Source organism: Lineus longissimus, chromosome 1, assembly GCF_910592395.1.
Source record: "Lineus longissimus chromosome 1, tnLinLong1.2, whole genome shotgun sequence".
Lineage (NCBI taxonomy): Eukaryota > Metazoa > Nemertea > Pilidiophora > Heteronemertea > Lineidae > Lineus > Lineus longissimus.
Genome location: NC_088308.1, coordinates 15414536 through 15426728, shown reverse-complemented (window position 1 = coordinate 15426728; position 12193 = coordinate 15414536). Strand labels below are relative to the sequence as shown.

The 12193-nt window shown below is 40.7% G+C and overlaps 1 protein-coding gene across 6 annotated transcripts in view; it reads left to right on the top strand.

Moving 5' to 3' along the window:
* Positions 1-12193, top strand: part of LOC135488681 (H(+)/Cl(-) exchange transporter 7-like) — a 353896-nt gene that overhangs the window by 171461 nt on the left and 170242 nt on the right. The gene's annotated exons all lie outside the window — the stretch shown is intronic.

The window sequence follows — 12193 nt, the reverse complement described above, 5'->3', positions numbered from 1 at the left end:
CTTTATTTCAGCAGCTGTAGATCAGGGACCAGTCTAGCTATTCAGACGATTCTTGTAGCACTGAGCTTCATTTGCTCTCTACTGCACAGTGGTATTTACGTCTCTCAGTTAAACAATTCATCACACTGTCACATTGTATGTGCGGCTGTTTTTACAGCTAAGCCCAATTGTGAGGCAATGGTGCTGTTGTGTTTTTTTATTCCCCTATGCGCCGCTAGTGTACACACACATGAATAAGTAATGAGTGTTGCCCTGGTTGAGCTCAGGCCAATCCAGTGGGTGGGTAGTAATATGGAAATTAGCAATAATAGCTCGCAGTGTTTAGAAATAGATTCTACTTTGATTAGTTCAACAACAAGGTTACAAGTAAAATGTGAAAACTTTATAGTGTCTGCATGTAGTATTTGGTGGACACCCCTTTGTTGCAAGAATGTCAGTTTATAATTGATCATGGCCATGATCTATCTGTCATCCCGCAATCATTTCAGTCCAGGTAACCATTGAATTGTGATGTTGGTTGGAACAGTGACAGAACATTCCCTCTATTGTATTTTTAGCTCAGCTGACAAAGTCAGCGGAGCTAGTAGAATAGCTGTTCAAATGGTGTCCGTCCTGCAATCCATCCATCCATCCAGGGACCCATCTGTGGACAAAATTGGACATTTCTGACCGGGAAGGCCTAGCCACTTCGTTGACGGTGCTAAATTAGGAGTTGCCCAAGGTGAACTCAAAAAACGAAAAATCAGCGCGATCCGACCTGTATTAAGAGAATGAGGTCATTTCGCGTTTAGATTTCTTTCCCTTTTTACCTCGGTCCACAGAGCAAATATTGTTTTCAAATGTGGCTGAATATTTTTAAATATTTTTTCATTTTTTACTTTTAATGGAATTAATATAGTTTTCACCACCAGTTTGCGCTGCAGGCACATTGACTGAATTTTGGCGATTTCAAATTTGGCGGTGGCTCAACTTTTTGCAAGCAGTGCCGCTGATTGGCCGATCGATAGAAGAGATGCCACCATTTAAAAATGGCGGTAGTCGCTGCTTCAATGAAGGCGAGTGAACTTTCTCATGTTCAATCGGTTGATACTCTTTTAATCAACATGACCATGTACCTGAAATTTGTTTATCTACTGAAAAGAGTCTATATAATTCAGATTTATCAATAGTTTTTTATAATATTGCGGAAATTTTGTGCACAAATTAGCGAAAGTTGGTGCTCGTCTCATGTCATTTTAGAGCGAGAAATTTGTTTCCGTCGATCTCTACCACTGAAAAATCGCTTGCATAGCTTCGAATTTTTGTGAAAATAAGTATCTGAACTTGGTTTCAAATAGTCTAGAGAGTTACCTTTGTGGTGATACATATGGTATGTGATAAATATTTGTGGAATTTGTGAAATTCGGTTTTCAAACGTGCCGATGATGCAAGCGATCTCGCGTGAATTTTGCAAGTCCTGATATGTCGACCGGGTGTCAAAAATCACTCGCCTAAATTCAATTCAAAGATCGAAAATAATATCTGAACTTATTTTCAAATAGCCTACACAATTATCATTTCGGTGATATATAATGCATGCATGTAATAATTGATTAATCTGCCTAAAACGCGCAATTAAAACGGCGAAAGATCTTGATAAACACTCTGGTGGCGGTCGCACTAAATAACGACCGGTAGGGCCCAAGGAGGATACCGCGGTGACGTCACGGCTTTTCCAAGATGGCGCTGCATATTGTAAACAAACTCGATCCACGGCCAAGGGAAAATCAAGTCATCAAAAAAGTTAGATTTTTCGCATCAAGTCAGAGTTATTAGTACTTTTCTGCTATGAAATAAGTCTTCAGACAATAAGCTATCATTTGAATAATGAAAAGTGCTGTTTTGATGGGGAAAAATAAGGTTTTTTAAACCAAATAGCCGGCACCGATCTTCCAAAATTAGCGATGGTTTCAAAACAGTCTCCCAGATATGGGGCAATCTCTTCATTATCATAATGGGATGTGGAGGCATGTTTACAGATTTTACAAGTTCGAGACCTGTAATACCTAAAACTCGCATAGATCCCCATAGATCCCCTCTATTTGTCGAGTTAGCGCCCCTGTAAGATCATGCATTTTCGGACACTAGAACGAAATCTTCCTGCGGATATCGCGGTTTCGGTGATGATTTAAGGAGAAATTGACTGTTCTTAGAGTTGTATGGGACAGAAATGAGTTCATACTTCATGAATACATGAATATATTATGATATGGGCGGGCTTCTAAGTCAAAACAATAACAAACTCAACTGCATCTCTACTGTATATTGCGTAGTGTATTGCCTAGTGTATTTCGTAGTGTATTTTAGCGGAGACATTATTTCCGCACTTTGGCCACGCCAAACGTCTTTTTTATTCGTGGAAGTTAATCTGCTCTGTAAATTTTATTTTACACAGGAAGAATCCACACTAGGTATTGCAATATTTCATGTCTATTGGTGTTTTTGTGTACAGGAGCGCACCAGACAGTGAGACATGGAGATGTGTTCAGTGCTGGTGCTGTCAGTAGACTGAATCTGATTGGCCATAGCGATCACTAATATGGGTTGGGATCACGTGATGTGACGTCACCGCGGTATCCTCCTTGGGTAGGGCCCGGAGTCTGGCGGAGAAAATGAAATGGCCAGGGCCATTGTGCTCACCTCATGTGGAGGAAAGATGGATAAAGAGCATGGTATTGTGTCATGTAGTGTTAGGTTTGATGTAGGTCCAAGCAATTACAATTTCCCCAAAATGGCCAATTTACAGTACATTCGACCTCTGTGACCTTGAAAAGTAGGTCAAATCAAAGAAGACCCGGGTGACACATTGAATGGTTGTAAGAATTAGATGTACCTATGATATAAAATTGGTGCCAATCGGGCAAGTAATACTAGGAATAATGGCATTTTGAAGAATTTAGGATTTGGCCCCCTCCCTGGAGGCCAAACGGCAAATCAGATCGCACCAAACTTCGGTACCTGAGACCACCTGACCAAGGGGTACATGTGTCCTTAATTTGTGATCAATAGTCATTGCAGATAAGAAACGTGCCATAGTTATGGCCCGACGGCCAATTTACGCCATTTGACCTCTGTGACCTTGACAAGAAGGTCAAATTAAAAACCTGTGTGACATATACTGTATGGTGGTTAGATGTACCCATGATATCAAATTGGTGGCAATCGGGCAAGAAGTTAAGGAATAATCACATTTTTAAGGTTTTTGGATTTTGCCCCCTGGTGGTCAAGTGGTGAATCATATTGGACCAAACTTCCCTGAGATTACTTGACTAAGGGGTAAATGTGTACCAAATTTGGGATCAATAGTCATTGCAGTTTAGAAACGTGCCATCGTTACATCCTAACGGCCAATTTACACCATTTGACCTCTGTGACCTTGAAAAGGAGGTCAAATCAAAAACCCGGAGGATATATGATGCACCTTTGCTAGAAGTACCTACCATATTTTTTTCAAAATTTCCCGACTACTATTAAGGGAGATATTGCATATTTTCACTTTTAACGTTTGGCCCCCTGGTGGCCAAACCATGAAACGAATCGGACCGAAACTTGGTCTCCAAGGTGTCATTACATAAGGGTACATGTGTACCAAGTTTCAACTCAATAGCTCTAACAGTTACGAAACGTGCCCTGCTAACGGACGACGGATGACGACGACGACGACGACGACGACGACGACGACGACGACGGACGACGGACGCCACGGTATGGGATAAGCTCACCTCTGCTAAGAGGTGAGCTAAAAAGGTAGCGCCCGGAGGTTGAAACGGGATTTTTATGCACTTTTAACTGTATATATATGTTGTTTAGATGTATTTCTAACAGTTCTGTAACTTTGATGACCAAGCTTGCACCCAAAGTTGGTAAAATTGATGCTTGTTTATGGACTGCGCTAGCGACCGGAGAATTTGCCGTCGGCCATTTTGGCTACGGTCCCTGAGTTGTTGTGGTTGGCAATTTTGCAACAAATCTCGCCATTTACGTTTGTTTTCTCCCTGTCTGGTCATTGGCCGTGACAACAATTATTTTAAAAGTCACATTATGACATCGTAGTCTGAATTCCACGGCAGTTTCGTTACGCAGCAATGCTCATGTTTTTGGTTTGCAATCCTGTACTGTCTGTACACTGCGCTGTGCATGGCTGTACTGTAGGCTGTAAAAAAGACAAAAACGATAGCCTAGCCCTATAGGATAGCAGGCTTAGAGTATAACTCAACAGGTCCTCATGATTCATTTGATGGACACCTTATTTGATAGTACCTCATCATTAAGTCCACTAGATCCTGTTCTGTCACATGTCGTAGACGATAGACAATTTTCAAAATGTAGTACACCACTCGCTCATCTTTAAGCCCAGCTCTCGGCTCACATCATGTGGGCACGGTTGGCTGTTGAGTGTTATGGTTCAGTCTGTGAGACTAATTTAAAGATGTTACACTTTTATTTTGGATTGGAAAACAGCCCACAGGACTGACTTTTCACTGAGTAATAAGTGTGCCCTTCGAAGGTTAAGTCTCTTTCTGGATTTGCTTCCATAGATGCCTTGTTCAGGATATCATCTGACCGATGCCTGATCAAGCACATACTGTATCTGGTGGTGTACATTTCCCCGTCTATGTCACCCTTTTTTATTCAGTCGGTGTTAATTTCTCTTCTTTTTTTTTACAGATTAACTGTTGTTGGTTATTGCAAGAGGAGTCGTTGGCACATTTCAAGTCCAGGAAAGCACTTGCTGTTCCCACATTCAGAGTAAGGTGTGCTTACTCGTTTTACTGCTTTCCATTCCCGGAGAGCGTTATCAAATATCTGCCGCAAGGCAACAAATATCTGCCGCAAGGCGCTTCAAATATCTGCCGAAAGGCATCAAATATCTGCCGCACCAATAAAGTTCATTTTGTTAACCAACTCTTTATCTTCTTTTCTTCACATACAAAAAAGACCGTCCTAATCATTTGGCTGCATCCACTTCATCAATGTCCAGACAACAGTCGGTTCATTTGACCATTGTAAAGCACCAGGCCCCACCTCACCAAATACACTGTAATAATTATGTACCTTGTGTCCATGTGCATGTTATTAGTTCCACCTACGCTGCATGAAGACAAGGACTCCACTCTTTGACGTCACCACACAACTCCTTGACGTCATCACACACCCCACTACTGCAACGGCAATAGAAATGACTTTACGTCATAATAGCAGGGTGACGTCAACTCAGTACTTCAGCATGCACTGATATGGCAAGAAGGTCTTTCGCACCAGCACTTCTGCTTGCTAGACATTATAGCTTCACGTTGCCTCATAATAACGGTACCGACACACACTTGGCCCGTGCCTTCACCTATCCATTTCAGCTGAGCGCCAGGCCCTTGGGCCTCTTGTTAGAACTGTCCCAACTCTTATCTTGCCGGCACAGTTCAACAGTTCTAGAACTGTTCCGTACCACAACAAACCCAATGGCTGGGAGGAATGATGAAATGATGTTTGAAGGGATATCCCGCATGCAAGGCGGATTTACGCGGGTGAATTTACACCAAATAACACCCGGCTGAAAGGCGTTTGACGCCATATTGATCTGGTCGGGATATGATGGAAGGGCAAATGATTGATCAACTCTTAAATGTCCCAAACTGAATGTCCCCAACAACTAGAGTAGCAGTTAGAATTATCATGTCGGATGACTGCGCAGCCTGTGGCCAATAAACTTCGGGTATTCATTCTGCCAAAATCCTGACAAACTCAGCCAAAATTTATATTTTTCCTTCAAGATTGAATTGTTTTCCTCTGTAATGTGGATTACTTTGATTTGTACGCCTATATCTCTGGTAAAATCTTAAACAACACTGAAAATTACATCTGCCAATTTCTACCAGAGTGAAATGATCTGGACAACTCTACTACTATGGATGATTGAACCAACAAAGCAGTTTTCAATTTCTTCAAAAATCAAGGCTATAATTTTACTCTGCTTCCTTTGTAAAGAACATGTGACTATGTTATCATCAATTTCAGCAATTAAAGCACCTTCTGTGATTACTGGAGTATCTGTCAAGGATGGGCTTTAAGAGGCAGAGATGCCTGGTGAATTTTACAAGTCCGAAACCTAAAATATGAAATAAAATAAAGAATGCTGCTTGATAACTTATATCAAAGATATATCTGGGGTCAGTAGCAAATATTGAATGAATGAAACAGTTTTTCAGGTTGACAAATCTTCCTAATTATGAGAAACAAAATAATTTATTGGTGCAAGGAATAAGCAAACCTGTTGACTTTTCTCTGCCCAAAACCTTATCAATGCATGAATAAGGATCATTGCTAGGGCAAGCTGGCATTTTGCCGAAAAAATTCACCTACATGTAGATAGTTTATGAGTAAATGGTGACTTCATTTGCAGCTTTTTCAATTTCTTCCGATGGGCTTAATCATGAGGTTTTAAAAGGAACCAGTTTCGGAAGGCCAATTTACAGACATGGGCATAGGCCTATAAATTTATATGTCAAAGCATATGACAAATCTGTGGCCTTTCCAGGAATTTTATTAGATAATCCTGAAGTATGGTGACTTAACAGCCAGCATGGCCAAGAACGGCGATGTAAGAGCTTGGTGAAATGACATGTTATTCATATTACATGACTTTTCCATTCATCGATGATTTGCATAGCTTTATGCCACTTGTATAGCTATCAGGTCTACCAGCAATTTTGTTGGTGTGAGGTGGGGACAAAACCTCACAGCAAGTTGGTGGGAGGAGTTATGTGTGTTGGGTTTAGTGGTATATATGCAAATCAATCTATGTGAGCTCTATTGGAATATTTTGGCACTTTGTACTCCTCATGACCATCACACTCACTCATGACAGGCAGTTTTTTGGCCAAAAACAGATGTGCATATCATAATGTCTTCTGGTGATAGAGTTTCTTAATTGATGTTTAAATTGCCCAGTTTGGTTGTATGGGGAGAGCATTAGCGTCATTTTGAGACCCTCACTATTACAATCCTCTAAAAACTAATCTGTTTTTGAAGACATGTACATAGCATGTTTCTTAACCAGAATGAATTCCTTTCCAAATATCTATACGGTGAGCACAATGGCCCCTGGCATTTTCCTTTTTAAATTTGGCACCCGGCCATCTTGGAAACCATTTTTAGCTCAGCTTTGTGACAGTTTATTTACATAAAGTGCCCTACATTCAAACACAAACTGCATTCAGCTGAGCGCCCCCCCCCCCCATATTTCTGTAATGGTTTAACTATATTGTCCCTTTAAATTTAAGGTGCTGCCATCTAAAAATTTATATGTAACTATTTCTGTTCGGGCCGGTATGTTTTTTGCCCATATGTTAGTTCGAATAGTGTGTGGATTCCCACTTGGTCATGATGGTCGACAATAAAAATTATTAAAAGAATATCTTATTTCTCGTTGCTGTCTACAAAGCGGTGAAACAAGACACTTCCCCCTCACTTTGCATAAACAGACCTGCCCAATGCCGAGGGTTCCACAAACACGGTGCGTCACTCTGCAACGGCCGAGGTTGGTGTTCCATTGCAGTAGGTGCGTCTTTCTGACGCATTTTGGTATGACGACCCGATACCGGCTTTATATGGATTATATCACCTGCTCTCGAAACTAATCCCGACCGGCTGCATATATGCCTCGTTATTGTAGTGACGTGCTTTCGTTTAAACTACATATTTACAGCCTACAACTTACAGTAATTACATTCTGAAATGATTTTTCAAGCGATGATACCGTTGAGGTTTGGAGTAATGCAATGATGTAGTTTTTAGCTCACCTCTTAGCAGAGGTGAGCTTATCCCATACCGTGGCGTCCGTCGTCCGTCGTCGTCGTCGTCGTCGTCGTCGTCGTCGTCGTCGTCGTCGTCGTCGTCGTCGTCGTCGTCCGTCGTCCGTTAGCAGGGCACGTTTCGTAACTGTTAGAGCTATTGAGTTGAAACTTGGTACACATGTACCCTTATGTAATGACACCTTGGAGACCAAGTTTCAGTCCGATTCGTTTCATGGTTTGGCCACCAGGGGGCCAAACGTTAAAAGTGAAAATATGCAATATCTCCCTTAATAGTAGTCGGGAAATTTTGAAAAAAATATGGTAGGTACTTCTAGCAAAGGTGCATCATATATCCTCCGGGTTTTTGATTTTACCTCCTTTTCAAGGTCACAGAGGTCAAATGGTGTAAATTGGCCGTTAGGATGTAACGATGGCACGTTTCTAAACTGCAATGACTATTGATACCAAATTTGGTACACATGTACCTCTTAGTCAGTTGATCTCAGGGACCGAAGTTTGGTCCAATATGATTCACCACTTGACCACCAGGGGGCAAAATCCAAAAACCTTAAAAATGTGATTATTCCTTAACTTCTTGCCCGATTGCCACCAATTTGATATCATGGGTACATCTAACCACCATACAGTATATGTCACACAGGTTTTTAATTTGACCTTCTTGTCAAGGTCACAGAGGTCAAATGGCATAAATTCGCCGTCAGGCCGTAATTATGGCACGTTTCTTAACTGCAATGACTATTGATCACAAATTAAGTACACATGTACCCCTTGGTCAGGTGATCTCAGGTACCGAAGTTTGGTGCGATCTGATTTGCCGTTTGGCCTCCAGGGAGGGGGCCAAATCCTAAATTCTTCAAAATTCCATTATTCCTAGTAATGACTTGCCCGATTGGCACCAATTTTATATCATAGGTACATCTAATTCTAACAACCATTCAATGTGTCACCAGGGTCTTCTTTGATTTGACCTGCTTTTCAAGGTCACAGAGGTCGAATGTACTGTAAATTGGCCATTTTGGGGAAATTGTAATTGCTTGGACCTACATCAAACCTAACACTACATGACACAATACCATGCTCTTTATCCATCTTTCCTCCACATGAGGTGAGCACAATGGCCCTGGCCATTTCATTTATTCATCATCCTTCCTGAATAATCATTGATTACATACGATCATCCTGTTTCACGTTCTGCAGTAAAACGTTTATTAACAGCATCTTGAAAAAGGTTTTTCCTACATTTAAAAGTTTTCTTCTGTACCTGGGCATAAGAACAATCTAAGTTGAGATTTCGGCGCATTCGACATAACAATAACTTTACAATCAGACAATTATAGTTGGTGTTGAAGTAGAAATGTCCCCCTGGAAAATATTCCCACCCTCCATCATGTCCATTGTCCTTTTGAATTCTAACTGATTATGGCAAATGACCACCATACGATCAATAGAACAAAGGTGTCCACTGAGGGAGGTTCAACCGTATAGTCCAATAAACTTGGGTATGCAATGTTCATCCTTGTTCATGCATTGCTGAAGTTCAAAAGGAAGAAATAGGCAAATGGCCAAAGCATGGGATGATGGCACATAATTGGATTACTCATTGGGGGAGTGTATAACGATTTTACCTTGTAATAAATACTCAGATAGGCAAATCAGTAGTGTGATCATCCTATAACCAAAGAAAAAAGGATACCTGTACAACATTTTGCTGCGATGCTTTTGGAAACTAGGCAGTTCGCTGGCAAAATGTATTTTTCTCTATTAATAGCTCTTTGTCGCCTGACCAAATAGCAAGCAGGGCAGAGCAAAACAGTCAGGTCGGGTTTATCACCTCCTTTGGGTTGAGGATAATGGGACACTTCTCACTGTAACTATTACATAACCAGAGGTGTAAAAGCATGCCTCGCTCTCATCAAAACATTCTGTGTCATCCTAAGTTGAGATTTATTATACTCTTCTTAATATTTATAACCATACCATTGTTTAGTGGAGCTACGTGTAGGTCTACTTTGCCTGGAACTGAAAATAAAGCACATGGTTGTGTTGGGAAAATTGTGACTTTAATGAACAGTTATTTTACAAAAAATACAAAAGTTATTTTGTTCTAAGGACGCTTTATGTTTGGGAAAAGGTTCAAACCTTATCAGACTGATGATGAGGTCTGGGTGAACATAACTATATAGGCAATATTTGTAGTGAAATGTCTCATCTGACAAAAAAGAAGATTTGTAAGCTCTCTCTTTGCATCAATCTATGAACTGAAGTGTTTCATAATTGGACAAATTCATGTATGAGTTTTGTTAAAACCACTGCCAGATTGATGACTATCATTTCCTAAACAAGGCTATATGCTTTTCGCTTGGAGTTCATATATTTTTGGAGAAAAACGAGGTTTTTAATCCCCCATTTACAAGGAAACTTCAAAAACTAGTAAAATGTCTCAAACTTTATGTTCTAAGGACGCTTTATGTTTGGACCAATATTGTTCAAACTTTGACAAACTGATGAAAAAGTCTGTGTGAACATGAAATTATGAGCAGTTTCTGCAGTGAACTGTCACGTCTTACAATAAAAAAAGGATTTGTATGCCCTTTCTTGGCATAATCTACATGTTTTACCAATCTGAACCAATAAATAAATAAATCTGGGTTACATTTAGCGCAAAGGTTGGCCCAGGTTGTACACCTTCAAATCCAATATCAAAGTATCGTGTCATAAGGACAGCCATTACTTAGTATTTGTTTGCGTAATTTATTTGAAATAATGATTTTACGGTGCACATGCATTTTTTGAATGTTATGCAGCAACTACAATACAATCCTGCTCATCACTCATTTTTGTTACCAACTCTTGACTATACAATGTACCCTCTTTGAATTTATGAGTTGAGTAGGCCCTATGTATTCTTAAGCAGGGTGTGGTCATATAAGCTTCCCTAAATGGTTATGCTTGCATGTGTACCCAAATACAGTATCTGTAGTACACACTCTTGGCCAAAATGTCCTGTTGCTGATTAGCTTATGAACTAATTGGTGGGACCTTTTACACTGCATCAGCCTTGAAGTCATATTTGGCTCACCTATGAGCCTTTACAATGACCCAGTGTCCGTTGTTCGTCATCCATCGGCCGTCGATAGACATGGGTGGCACGTTTTGTTACCACTGAAGCTATTGAATTCCAACTTGGTACACATGTACCGCTTGGTGACCGCTACTCAGAGCCCGAATTGCGACCTTATATGATTCACGGTTTGACACCAGGGGGCCAAACATAGAAAGTAAAAACATGTGTTTTCTCCCTTAATACTGGTCCGAAAAATTTGAAAAAAACATGGTAGGTACTTCTAGCAATGCTACATCGCATATCCTCTGGGTTTTTAATTTGACTTACTTTTCAAGGTCACAGATGTCAAAGTCTGTCGGCGGCACTGCCGCTAGACAATGGCGGCACGTTTTGAAACCGCTTTAGCAAGAGGTCTCAAACTTTGTACAATTGTACTCCTGGGTGACCGCTACTCAGGGACTGAATCGTGGCTTCATATGATTCATGGTTTGGCCACCAGGGGGTCAAAAGTGAAAATATGCGATTGCTGCCTTATAACTGGTCCGAAAAATTTGAAAAAAAATGTGGTTGTATTTCTAGCAATGGTGCATAATATGTCCGCCGCATTATTTTTCCGACCTACTTTTCAAGGCCACAGGATCAATGTCGTCTGGCGGCACCCCCGTTCGAGAATGGTGGCACGTTTTGTAACCGCTTTAGCCGGAGATCTCAAATTTGGTACAAATGTACCCCTGGGTGACCCCTACTCATTGACCAATTCGTGGCGTCGTATCATTCACGGTTTGGCCACGTAAAAGTGAAAATATGCCATTGTTCGCTTAATACTGGGCTGAAAAGTTTGATAAATGTCGGATACGCCAAAATCTCAACTTAGACTGTTCTAATGCTGGTACAGGAGAAAACCTTTAAATGTGGGGAAATAATTTTTTCAAGATGCTGTTTATAAATGTTTTACCGCAGAAGGTGAAACAGGATGATCGCATGTAATCAATGGTCATTCAGGAAGTATGATGAATAAAAAAAAAAACTTCATCGTTGCATACTCCAAACCTCAACGGTATCATCGCTTGAAAAATCAGATTGTAATTACTGTAAGTTGTAGGCTGTAAATATGTAGTTCAAACGAAAGCATGTCACTACAATAACAAGGCATATATGCAGCCGGTCAGGATTAGACCCGAGCGAACGCTGCACGTGCAGCAGGTGATATAATTGATATTAGGCCAGTATCGGGTCGCCATACTGAAATGCGTCGGAAAGACGCACTTACCGCGGATAA